Source organism: Meleagris gallopavo, chromosome 1 (genome assembly GCF_000146605.3).
Source record: "Meleagris gallopavo isolate NT-WF06-2002-E0010 breed Aviagen turkey brand Nicholas breeding stock chromosome 1, Turkey_5.1, whole genome shotgun sequence".
Taxonomy (NCBI): Eukaryota; Metazoa; Chordata; class Aves; order Galliformes; family Phasianidae; genus Meleagris; species Meleagris gallopavo.
The window spans coordinates 129,279,538-129,291,294 of NC_015011.2; the positions used below are offsets into that span (position 1 = coordinate 129,279,538).

The 11,757-nt window shown below is 40.7% G+C and overlaps 1 protein-coding gene across 15 annotated transcripts in view; it reads right to left on the reverse strand.

Moving 5' to 3' along the window:
• Window positions 1-11,757, reverse strand: part of INPP4A (inositol polyphosphate-4-phosphatase type I A) — a 109,972-nt gene that overhangs the window by 74,639 nt on the left and 23,576 nt on the right. For 2 of the 15 annotated variants that reach the window (XM_019622978.2, XM_019622997.2), the window contains exon 1: window positions 11,380-11,701. The exons of 1 other annotated variant lie outside the window; for it this stretch is intronic. The gene's annotated coding sequence lies outside the window, so the exon portion shown is untranslated. Of the gene's footprint in view, window positions 1-11,379; window positions 11,702-11,757 lie in introns of those variants that run through there. 12 more of the 15 variants (XM_019623013.2, XM_010727609.3, XM_010727614.3 and 9 more) reach the window with 10 other exon arrangements.

An 11,757-nucleotide genomic window follows, 5' to 3' on the forward strand; every position in this document is an offset into this window, starting at 1 on the left:
CTGTGTGAAAAAGGGCTTATGAAGGCAATGGAAAGGCAGCCTCACCAGAGCAATTCAAATGACTGTGAAGCTCAGAAACATGGAGGCTGTGACGACATACAGTTTGGTCTCCAGAAATACCATGACAAACACCAGAAGGGTGAAAATAGAATTAACATAATGTTTATCTTAATTCTGTTAACTGAAATAACAGTAACCAAGAATGCTAATTCAGTCAAGGAAAAATTTGGTATTTATATAAAAGAAACACTACGCCATTGCTTTAACAAGACATTAGACTCGACAGCTCAGGAAACTATACAGTCCCATGTTTTATGCACTCGTCAGCAAAGCATGTAAGATTTCTTACAGGAGCAAGACTCCTCAAAGAAGTGGGCTATAAGTTGCTCAAGTTTTCTTCTCTTTTCATGGCCCAAGGTGAAAGTGGAATAAACTTGAGGTTCGTTTCTCATCTGATCTGACAGCCTTAGAAGCTACAAAGCATTTAACTTACTCTGGCTGTTGGAGAGTTCTTCAACAAGGACGGAGACATATGATATTATGTGGAGCCTTGTTCAAGGTTAAATGCAATATGCAAGGCAAAATCATTTACTATTTTAATTATTGCCATTTGATAAATTCAGTGCAAGCACATAAAGCTCCTACGTGGTATCTTTTATAACTTATTTATGACTTACGAATGCATTTATTTAGTATAGTTATTTTTTCTTTTTCCATTCTAAAAGCATGACGCATACTGTGAAAGCTCCTGGGCACTGCACAAGCTACTCACTGAGCAAGTCACAGCCAGCCACAGTCACAAGGTTAAGCGCTGACACAACAGACCTGCTACTATAGTTATAACCCTGTAATGTGTTTTACCACCACTCACCTTCAGGGCATTTAATGTAAATATGTAAACGTGGTAAGTCATTTCACTTAAAATGAAGATATGAAAATGGGATGATAATGAATGTAAAAATCTTACATAAATGCTATGACTAAAAATGACAGTTCAGTGGCCATAAGCAAATCATACTGCATCTCCTGTAGTGCTTGTGAGCCATCCCTACTGATATCCTACCACAGTGTCATCTCTTGCAGGTACCCGCCTCCTTTAGATTGTATTCTACCACAGCTCAATTTCACTGAATTGTTAGTCTGCCAATGAGCTCTCAGCTTTGAGGCAATCACTGGTATTTTTGATCGCACTGCAATAGTGTTCTGGCACCTGATTTAGAACCACTGAAGTGCTTGCTTTCCCTGCAACAAGTGAACTGAACATCAGTGGTACATGCACAGGCAGTGAGACCAGAGAGGCCACTCTCACTTGCTTATGAAAGGGTCTAAGTGGGTGCAGATTCAAACCCTTTTGTTTTAGCCTCCATTGTACGTTTCTTAAATTATATGGCCCTGCAGTAGCATCAAGACCACGGCTGAGTGTAGTAACGCACTACTACCACACTAGAGTACCAGTTTCTTGGCATATTCCGTCTCTGGTTTTCTGCATTAAGAAATGATGAGGAAAAGATTCTTCAAAGACTGCAGTGTATTTTTGCTTAATTAGAACTAAACAGAAATCATTTTGCAACTGATTGATGACGGCATTTCAAACCCTAGTGCTTGCTGCCAGATACTAAAAGCCATTCAGATCCTTCACTGTAAGGAAATACTACATAAATAGCCATTTTCATCCCAGTACTTTGCACTTGCAAACAGGATTACTGTGCAAACTGATAAGAACATCAGTTCTCATAAGTTCTCAGTTAAATGTGCTGTACCTTTATTCCTGCTTCCTGCAGTGAATACTATTCCCTATAGAGAAATCACCTGAAAGTTTGATACAAAACAAACACAGAAAGGACTGGAACTACTGGAAATCCCTTGCTTTCTCTTCCTCTCTATGCTTCTTCCCTATGCTTCTTTCTCACTCATTAGAAGAGCAGCTAAATCACTCAAGAGAAGAATGAACGACTAACTTTTTCCCTTCTGAATTACATGTGCTGCCAACATCTTTGAAGAGTACTTGAATCATGACACCAAGTGTGGCTTTGTCATCAGTCAAGCAGAGAAAAACACTGCTACTTTGATAGAAGCTAGCTCTTATCCTGACTCAGAGGGGAGTTGAGCTGATACAAGTTACTGCCTCCTGTTGCTTCTCCTCATTTCTCTTCGCCTCATATCTGTCAGCATAACTGCACATTAGTATCACACAAACATGTTGTTCTGTTTGTTTTTTTGCTTTTTAAAATCTAAAATACTGATAGGAAAAAGCATAAAACAAAACAGCTTGTGACAGCTGTTTTAATTTAGACCAAGTCCCTTTAACAGAACCAAGCTGGGGAAAAACTGCCTTAGCTTTTTGTGTTTATAGGCAAATTTGAGGAGCAGGAACCTCTGCAGAGGACAAGCAACTGCAGATGAACCACATGACAGTAGAGCTGCAAAGAAATGCTAATTCAAAGCACATAGTCAGCCTCAACATAGATCAGAAGACATTTCCTGTAAACATATCTTAGAGGCTCAAATCTCCAGTAATCAGCCTACAAACCCTGGCAACATATTCTTTTTTGAGGTCAAGACAGTTATGAACCTTGTTACAAACCTCAATTGGACAGAAGGCAGAATACACTATGTGTCTTGCTCTGTTCTGTTTGTGTCTTTTGCCTTGTAGCAAATAAAATATATGCTCATTTAAATACTTTTAGAAACTAACTACGTATGACTTGAGATGCCTTACCTCATATTCTACATTTCAAAATACCAGTCCTCAAGATTTTAAAGACCAAAAACTCTCTTCATACTGAGAAAATTATTATCGTGATTTTTATGGAAGCTCTTTGTGAAGTACTAACTTACACAAAGATGCATTCACCTTTATATCAAGACATGTCTTATGTAAAAAGTGGAAACTTTCTTGAGCTGACTTTCTCAGAACTATTTCACATCTGCTTGCATGATGTATGCAAACTCTTTCACAACACTGAAGTTTCAGCTATTTCCAGCTCTAGTTTGAAAAGAAAGAAAACACTCATCTACGACCATATCTACATTCCCTGTTGCAGAAGTGCTTTCTTCAGCCTCCTAGTACATTGCCGTGCTTTGAATGAGTAGCATCCTCTTCTTGGGCAGAAACACAGTCACCATTTACTTACTCTGCACCTGACTTTCATGGAAAGAAAGTCATAGCACATGCCGATATCTCTCATGTTCAAACAAACATGGAGACAGAGCCTACAGCATTCCCCAGTATTAGGCCTGTTCCTCAAAGTCGTCACATAACCATCTCCATGAGTCAGTCTAGCTTACGAGTGCTGTCCTACAAAAACAGGAAGCGAGGAAAACAAGATTACAAAATACAGCCTCAAGGTCAAATTGGTTTACATGAGTGCATCCTGTAGTTCACATTCCATTTCAAATTTTATGGAGAAGTCCCAGTTTGCTATTACAAGTATGACCAACCCAAATGTTTGCTATGTGCTAGTGCAAAGGAGGTGAAGTTCATGAAGAACACTAAGAACAGCAATTAACAACTTCAACAGTTTTGTGATATTGTTGATAATAAAACATATGGTGTTCGGTACTAAAATTCTCCATTCTTTCATTTTTTATATCAGTGTCACAATAAGACATTCTTCTTAGCTACTAAACGTCTGTATGTCTGTCCTTCTTACCATAGGAAGCTATGCCTTCAGGTTAAATAGTACTCCATGGAAAGCCAACCATTCAAGTAGTAATGAGTAGAAATTGTCTTTCATCAGCGTAACCAAGTTATAATTTTCCAAGGATGTTCAATACTACGAAAATCCCTAGAAGGATGACATTAAGAGCAGTTTTCTTTCTAGAGTAATCCATCACATTGATCTTGTCATACACACAGACATTATGGACCCCCAAATGCAACTTAAGGGAAGTTTTAGGCTGCATTATTAGTGACATAAAAAGTTACACTTACTGTGAAGGCATTTTCTTGCATCTCGGAAATATGAACCAAAGAGGAATGGAGAGAAAAAAGTGCATGATGTAGAAAAGTTGGGAAAGTGACATACTTTCAAAAAATAAATGCTGCAAGATATTAACAGTCTCCATCAGCTACCACAACCCTCCCAAACACCTGTATACCTCCCTTATTTCACTTACAAGCCTTTTAGAGATCTGGAAATGTTGCTGGTGACATATTAGCCATGTGCTAGGAAGGAATTACTCTTCCAATTTATCCTGGGTACCCTGCCTATGATAGAAAGCTGTATCAAGTCTCCAGACTAATCGAGAGTCAAGTTACCAATGAGTTCCTACCTGCTGCTCATCACAAAAATAACATCAGCTAAGCAGATCTTCAAATGGATAAAATGACTGCTCTGCCTTGCATTTCTCTTTCTGCTGAATTTATATGAGATCAGTATTTAGAGGCATCTCTGGTTTTTAAAGAGACTTATTGTTACACGTGCCAAACTGCGCCTAGCCCTAAGTAAAATCTTACCAGTGGATCCTTCTGACATTTTTCTATTTCCTACTGAATAAAAGACTGGGAACATATTCTGAAACATAAATCCTAGTAACAGGCACAGAAAAGAATGCTCAGTTCTTCTTGACCTAATTGGCATTTCCAAAGGAAAGAGAGGGCTGGGAGACTGGTGCTGCTTCAGCTTGATGACATAAAAAGTTGCTGCACGTTCCTCCAGCCTGCAGGCAGGTACCTGCGCCTTTCACAGAGCAGCAGGCCTCTTGGGCAGCAAAGCCACTTCGGCCCACCCAGGCTCATGGGAACTCACTGCTGAGTGCCATTTGGAGTTTCACTGAGCAGGAGCCCCCAACTAACCGACTCAGTCTCTCTTAGACTATGTTAGCTAAAGGACAGTAATACGTGCAATCCGTTGCAAAAGATGACGGTAGAAAGGATGTAGCAATAAAGGACGAATAATCACCATATAGCTATAAATGTGATAATTTAAGGTCATAATGTGGGATATGCATCTGATTGTATTTCACTCCTATCCCTCCTGTTGTGACTTCATGGAGCTCACCAAAATAAGTCTCCTGAACATCTCCAGCAACAGTACTGGTGGCTTCGCTCCAGAGGCGACAGGTCTTCATCACTGGAGCAGCATGGATTAAGTGTTGCCAGATGCAATTCCCTTCAATTCAACATTTCTTACTATAATCAAGAGTTATTATCCCCACCCTTATGGCTACCTACCATTCACCTGGTACTCAGTGAAAGAGCAGCAAATAAACTGACTGCAGAAATCCTTAGTGAATATTTAGTACAGAACACAAAGCCCTCTAGGCTCTCACAGTACCAATACCTACTGTTGGGAGAAAGCAAATTACAAAACAATGTAAGTATAGGTATACTACAAGTACTCTCTCAATTTCCTCCATGAGATAAGATCACATGCAGTTTCTCTGAAATTCAGAAAATTTGGATCACTGCTCTTCTATTTTCCAGCTGAGCTGGGGAGACATCACAGAAGCTCAGCTAGGAACACCAATCTCCTCTAATTTCTTTTCAGAAAGAGCAGTGAGGCAGTGGCACAGACTGCCCGCGGATATGGTGCAGTCACCATCCCCGGAGGTTTTCAAGAACCGTGTGGATGTGGCACTGAGGGACGTGGTCAATGCGCATGGCGGGGGTGTGTTGGACTAGATGATTTTAGCGATCTTTTCAAAACTTAATGATCCTCTGATAATTGCCCGTTTTTCTTCCCATCATCTATTTCTGGTAGCTAGTTTCTACATTTGCCCCACTGCATATATGCTGGCAAAACAGTATTCAATTTTCCACACAACTTTTCTGTGTAAAGTCACTGTCCTGTAGAAGTATTGTTGTTTTTAACATCATGTTCTCACCAAAGACTCTACAAAGGTATGGGACAATTACTAGCAATCTTTCTTATGTGGGCAAAACCAGAAAGGCCATGTTCTTCCTATTACTCACTACCTCCTGTTTACTGAAATGTCATTGAAAGTCATCCACTTATCTCAGGAAGAGTGTAATTTAATGAACTTTTCTCAGGCACACACATTTGAGAGAGTACTTAAATCAGAAAGACCTCACTCCAGCCAGCTGAACTACATGCATGTTTATGTGACATATTCACAGCCACAATACTAATATTTACCAATAGCAGCATTCAGGATATGATTCTTTTTATGTAAACCCTCTACAGTACTGAACAGAGCTCAAAAGTGCTCTTCTTGCAAACTTTCCTGAAAAAACAGAGGAAACTGTCTCTGTGATATGATTATCTCATGACCTTCTATGCGCAATAAAAGAATCAACATTTGACTACGTCAGTCCATACGTCCTCACAAGAAGCCCACTCTGCTGCAAGAGAAATCATGCTGAGACCAGGGGAAATGCATCTTTTCTTTAAAGTCACAACACTAGCATCTCTTTCAGAAACAAGACAGAGGAAATCTTTCAGGGCAGCTTGTATTTCACAGATCCGGGGCTTAAAATCTTACCTACAATACATAGGACACTAGCTGAAATGTGTGGCTGATTAGTGCAGTAGAATACTACAGCCTCTTTCTGTTTTGTTTTGCGTTTTCAAAATCAGATTTACTGCCCAAACAGCCTGCAGTAAAGGACATACTTCATTATTCACCTCCGTCTGTAGTAGCTCTGCCATCTGGCAATGCTTAGCATTTTGCTAAAAAAATAATCTGAATTAAGGATCATGAACCCATTTATTTTTAATTGTGCTTTTCCTAAACAGGAGGTCACTTTACAGTCATGCAAGACATCCTATCTACCAATTCACTGTTGTTTATTCAAGCTGCAGAAGTAGTCTGCTGCTTTAAAAGATGCAGCACAAACCAAAAGCTGAACTAATCCCAGATTTCTGCATCTCTATAAAATACAAGGAGAATTCAGTACAGAAATAACACACCATCATAATCGAGGCCATAATCTTATCTACCCAGAGTGAAATGAACTATACTTATCCCCATGCTGGCTCTGGTTCCAGAGCTGGGGGCAAAAGACAGTCATGAAGGACTGGGTAGGTGGAAACTCAGGCCTTGAAGGCAAATGAAAAGATATCATTGATAAGTCATGGAATGGGCAACATCTTTTATTCTTTATTCAAACTTGCACGTGCTCAAGAATGCACAAAGGTTTCAATAGACAAAAACTGGAAGGGATACCAAACCTCAAACAACGCAGTGCAGTGGGAGTCTCTCCAGGAACCCAGGCCTTCAGGGCAAAGCTGTGCCCAAACGTCCCTCTATGCCTCTCTGCTTCAACTGCTCCAGGATTAAGTGAAGAGCTTTTCATGACACAGCACATACAAAGACTTCACAGTTATTTCCTTCCCCCCTATAAAACAACTGTTTAAAATCTGATACAAACAAAACAACTTAGAAAACAAAAAAGCTACAGGGACAAATCAGATGCCCTGTACATGTATATATACATACAATTAAAAGACTATCAAAACAACTTGCATAAAAACTCAAAAAAAAAATATAAAGGTAAGTTCTCTAACGTATGAGATGGATCAATGCAATTTATCTTATGAGGAAACAAAAAAGCTGTAACAGAGCCAACTCAAACAAACTTCTTCCCCCCCCCCTTTTCAAATTTTGTGTTGGAAATAAAATCGCAGTGCTGTTTTGTGACACAAAGACATACGAAGTAAACAGCAATATATTGTTTCTTTCTTATTTACTGTCAAGTCCTCTTTCAAAAAGTGTAACGTCAATAGGTAATCACCTTACGAAACACGACAGTTGTTTTTGTAATATAAATCATTATTGCACGTGTAGACCATGTTACACTCTGCATAAACTCAGCACCTAATTCAGCAGTGCTTCACTCCTATATGGTCACTTGGTAAAACTGTAATAAAATTGAAAAAAACCCTCGTATTAAATGTGTTTCATATAAATTCATTTTAATACCGAGAGTGGATCTCCTCAAAGTTTTTAATCAGCCATTTAGCAAAGTCAGCTCTAAATAACTGCTGATGCAGCTCTTGTGAAGGCAATAGAATAGGTGCTTCCTCCAATGGAAGGTCTCAAAGCTTCAAGACCATTGGTGAAACGCTCTGTTCTCCACTTTGCCCCTCATCTCTCCACAGCTATAGCTGTGCTTCCTGCCAAGTCCTTTTCTCACACTGCAGGATGCAGTGGTAGGAAGGCATCAAATGATACCAGTTTCCAATTCAAAACTTCTGCTCAAGGCCTGAGAAAGTAGAACATAGAAGAGATCTGAGATAAACCAGCAATATGGCTTTGTATGTGGCAGGGAATCAGTCTCAGGGCTCAAAATACATAGATAGGGCAGAGCCGTAATGGAAGCTACAGAAATAAACCGCAGGCTGGACCAAGTAGGAAACAAACAAAAGGAGCAGCTGAACACTGCACCTGTTGTTCACAACATGAGTGGCACAGGAATGAAAGGGAAGTATGGTATCACACGACCTTTATGGCTTTGCATCTTTTATGGGTTGCCCACGTGGAAAATCTACCAAGGAGAGAGTATCATAAAACTGGTTACAGCAGAGCAGCTGAAATGGAAAACAAGAGCTAAAGCTTAACCCTAAGCTAACAACAGAGTTAACAAAATTCTAAGGGCAGTGCTAACCAAACAGGTTCAAGTCAGCCAAGGTCTTGCACTTGGGTCAAGGCAACTCCCACTATCAGTACAGTCTCGGGGACCTAAGGATGGAGCACAGTGCTGCTTAAAAGGATTTAGGAGTACTGGCGGACAGCAAGCTGGACAATGAGCCAGCAGTGTGCCCTCACAGCCCAGAAAGCCAACTGTATCCTGGGCTGCATCAAAAGAAGTGTGGCCAGCAGGTGACCCTGCCCCTCTATTCTGCGCTGGTGAGACCTCACCTGGAGTACCGCATCCTGATGTGGAGTCCTCAGTACAGGAGAAATATGGACCTGCTGAAGCATATTCAAAGGATTGCACAAAAATGACCCAAGGGATGGAATAGGACCGAGAGCTGGGGCTGTTCAGCTTGGAGAAGAGAAAATTCCAGGCAGACCTGAGAGCGGCCTTTCAGAATCTAAAGGGGGGCTATAAGTAAGGACAGACCGTTTAGCAGGATCTGTGGTGATAGGACAAGGAGAAAGGTTACAGGCCCACAAGCACCAATGATGTCCTGTAGGTTGGGAACTGGAGGGGGGGGGATATTCTGGGATATTCTGCCTGGAGATAGCATAATATTTACTGCAAAAAAGAAAGGTTGTGGAGATCACAAACTCTCACAGTTCATGTGCTGCTAAAACCACAGGAGAAATGCTCCTAGCAGTTTCTGCTATACTTTGCCTTTGTGACCTAATACAAAGCCAACTGGAAGTAACAAAAACTTTCAGGGTGATTGGAGGAAGAGTTAATGTAACTGCTTCCTTTGCACACAACACAAAGTTATGAGCTCTCCTCTGCACAAATCTCTTCTGCCTTGGCCATTCCCACTTTACCTATGACTTGTTAATAAAGGATGGCATGTAATCATCAAGATAGCATCATAATAAATCAACATTAAACCCGCTCTAGTTTTTCCCAGGTGGTTTCCTACTTACACAAAGCAAACTGTCAAACTATCTTGCCAGGCTGGGCTTTTTGTTCTTGTTGAGCTGACACTTGTTTTCATTCAGCGCTATGCCAGCAGCAGGCAGGGCACAGGGAACAGCATGAGACCTTAATGAACCTGAGGGAGCTCTCTCCTCTCTGGTGGTCACTGCTTCCAAAATGGACAGCTGGGATGGGAAGTCAGTGTACAGGGGCAAGCCCTCATCTGATGTTCCAGATCTTAAGCATGTACTTGCAATTTCTCTTCAAATATGTTTGCTGTTAATTATTTAACTGCAACCATAACATATTAATAAAGAAACTATGGAAACTCAATTGAAGATATTTAAATTTCATGATCATAAAGTTCTGGTTTCAGAGAATACAGAATTCTTTTTCTACATGTATACAAACTTAAAGGCAAAAATGAAGGTAAACACAATTCTGACACAGTATCAGAAAGCAATAATTCACATACAAATCAATGAAAAAATTAATGCTTTGACGAGTGTTTTATTCACATTTTCTTGATTTGGGAGAAGGAGGGAAATCATGTGCCAGAACTTTGTTAGTGAGCAGTCCTAAAATCAACCCTCATCTTGAAAAAAACATCTTACATTTAAGATCCTGCAACATGAGACATATTTTATATCAGAAACACAAATCATTAAATTTGGTGATCAAGATTTTGCTCTGGGAGATAAGAGCCCACGACTGGCGTAGTTTTAAAAGTTCTCACGCTGTAGTTTTCTGACTGGATGTCACAACAGCTGTAAAGATACAGCAGTTGTGCTAATAAATCTTACTATTCATTTTATTTAGAAATTTAATCCCTTTTTTTTTTAAAGGAAGTCATGCCAAATCTAATTAATTCATAACACTGGGCATCAGTGAATGCTGTAAATTAGTAAACAGAAGAAGGATGCTGTCATTTTTCAAATGACCTTATCACAGCACCATATTTAGTTGAGAGAAGACAGCAGTCATTTTTATGCAAATTTATTACTACGATTCAAAAACAAAGATTCCCTAACTCAGAAAATCACTCGGGACAGGACAGTAAAGGCTCAAAACTCAGTGGATTCCGCATGAGGAGAACTGGAAATACCAGTCTAGATTACATTAGAATTACTGCATCCAAGTGAATAAAATAACAGTAAAGCCACTACAGAAAAACTGCTTAACGCACTCTGCATACATAAACAGTAACTAAAATACATCCTACTTTTTGCATATGGCCAATCGTTGGAGCAGGCTATGTATATATATACGTGGGGTTTCAGTGGCACAAAATGAAACGAGCCCAGAACATGGATGTATGCTTTCAAGAGTTTGAAGAGGCTGTTTACATCCAGGCACTGCGCAGATCCCAGGGTGTGCGTGCTCCCAGACTGCACACTACAGGCAGAACACCACTGGGACTTTAAAGGTAAACAGTCATAATTTTGCTATTCCTAATGCCACCATTTTTCATTCTGTCAACAAAGAAATTCACAAGCCTGCGTATTTGGTTGTAAGCAAGAACTCCAGAACTGCAGCCATCTGCACAGAGCGGGCAGAGAGCTGCTTAAGTGCTATTCTCCCAGCCCTGATGTCTGGCAGCACCGTTTCTTCGAAAGAGGTCTTGTATCCTTAACATGGCTGCCATGCCTTACGTAACACAATGAATGACAATATAGGTATTTTGTTCCCTTGGACAGGCTCTGCCCACTGGCCATAGGATTTCCCATACAGAACCACAAACAGCTGAGACAAAGCTTTGTAGCAGCACCGCTCCCTCTGAGAATAAGAAATTGCAGCAAGAAACTCAGCCCTCGCCAGCTCTGATTTCCCTTTCCCATCTTCTTCTAGTCAATAACAGGCATTCTTACCTTAAGAATAATGACAACTGCGCTCAGTACAGCCTGCTGTCCTTCAGCTGAGCTCGTAAATAAATATCTTGGCGCAGCCGCCTGCTGCAGCAGGTAACCAGGAGCACAGTCTGCCTCTTCTGCTGCCGGAGCTGCTCCATCTGAGCGCTAGCTAATGGGAGCGCTGTCACTGTGAGTCATGGCAGTGACTCAGAGCAGATGCAGAGCTGCAGGAGGAGTTTAAGTTTCAGCCTTCCTCTCACTCGCTCCAGCTCCGTGTCGCACAAGCACAGACATACGCACGCGACGCCTAAGTGCCTGCATGCACACCTGCAGGTGGGTATTTCTTCCAGCAGCAAGTCTGATTTCTTTCTTCGTGCAATCTGGCCTACCCCTTTT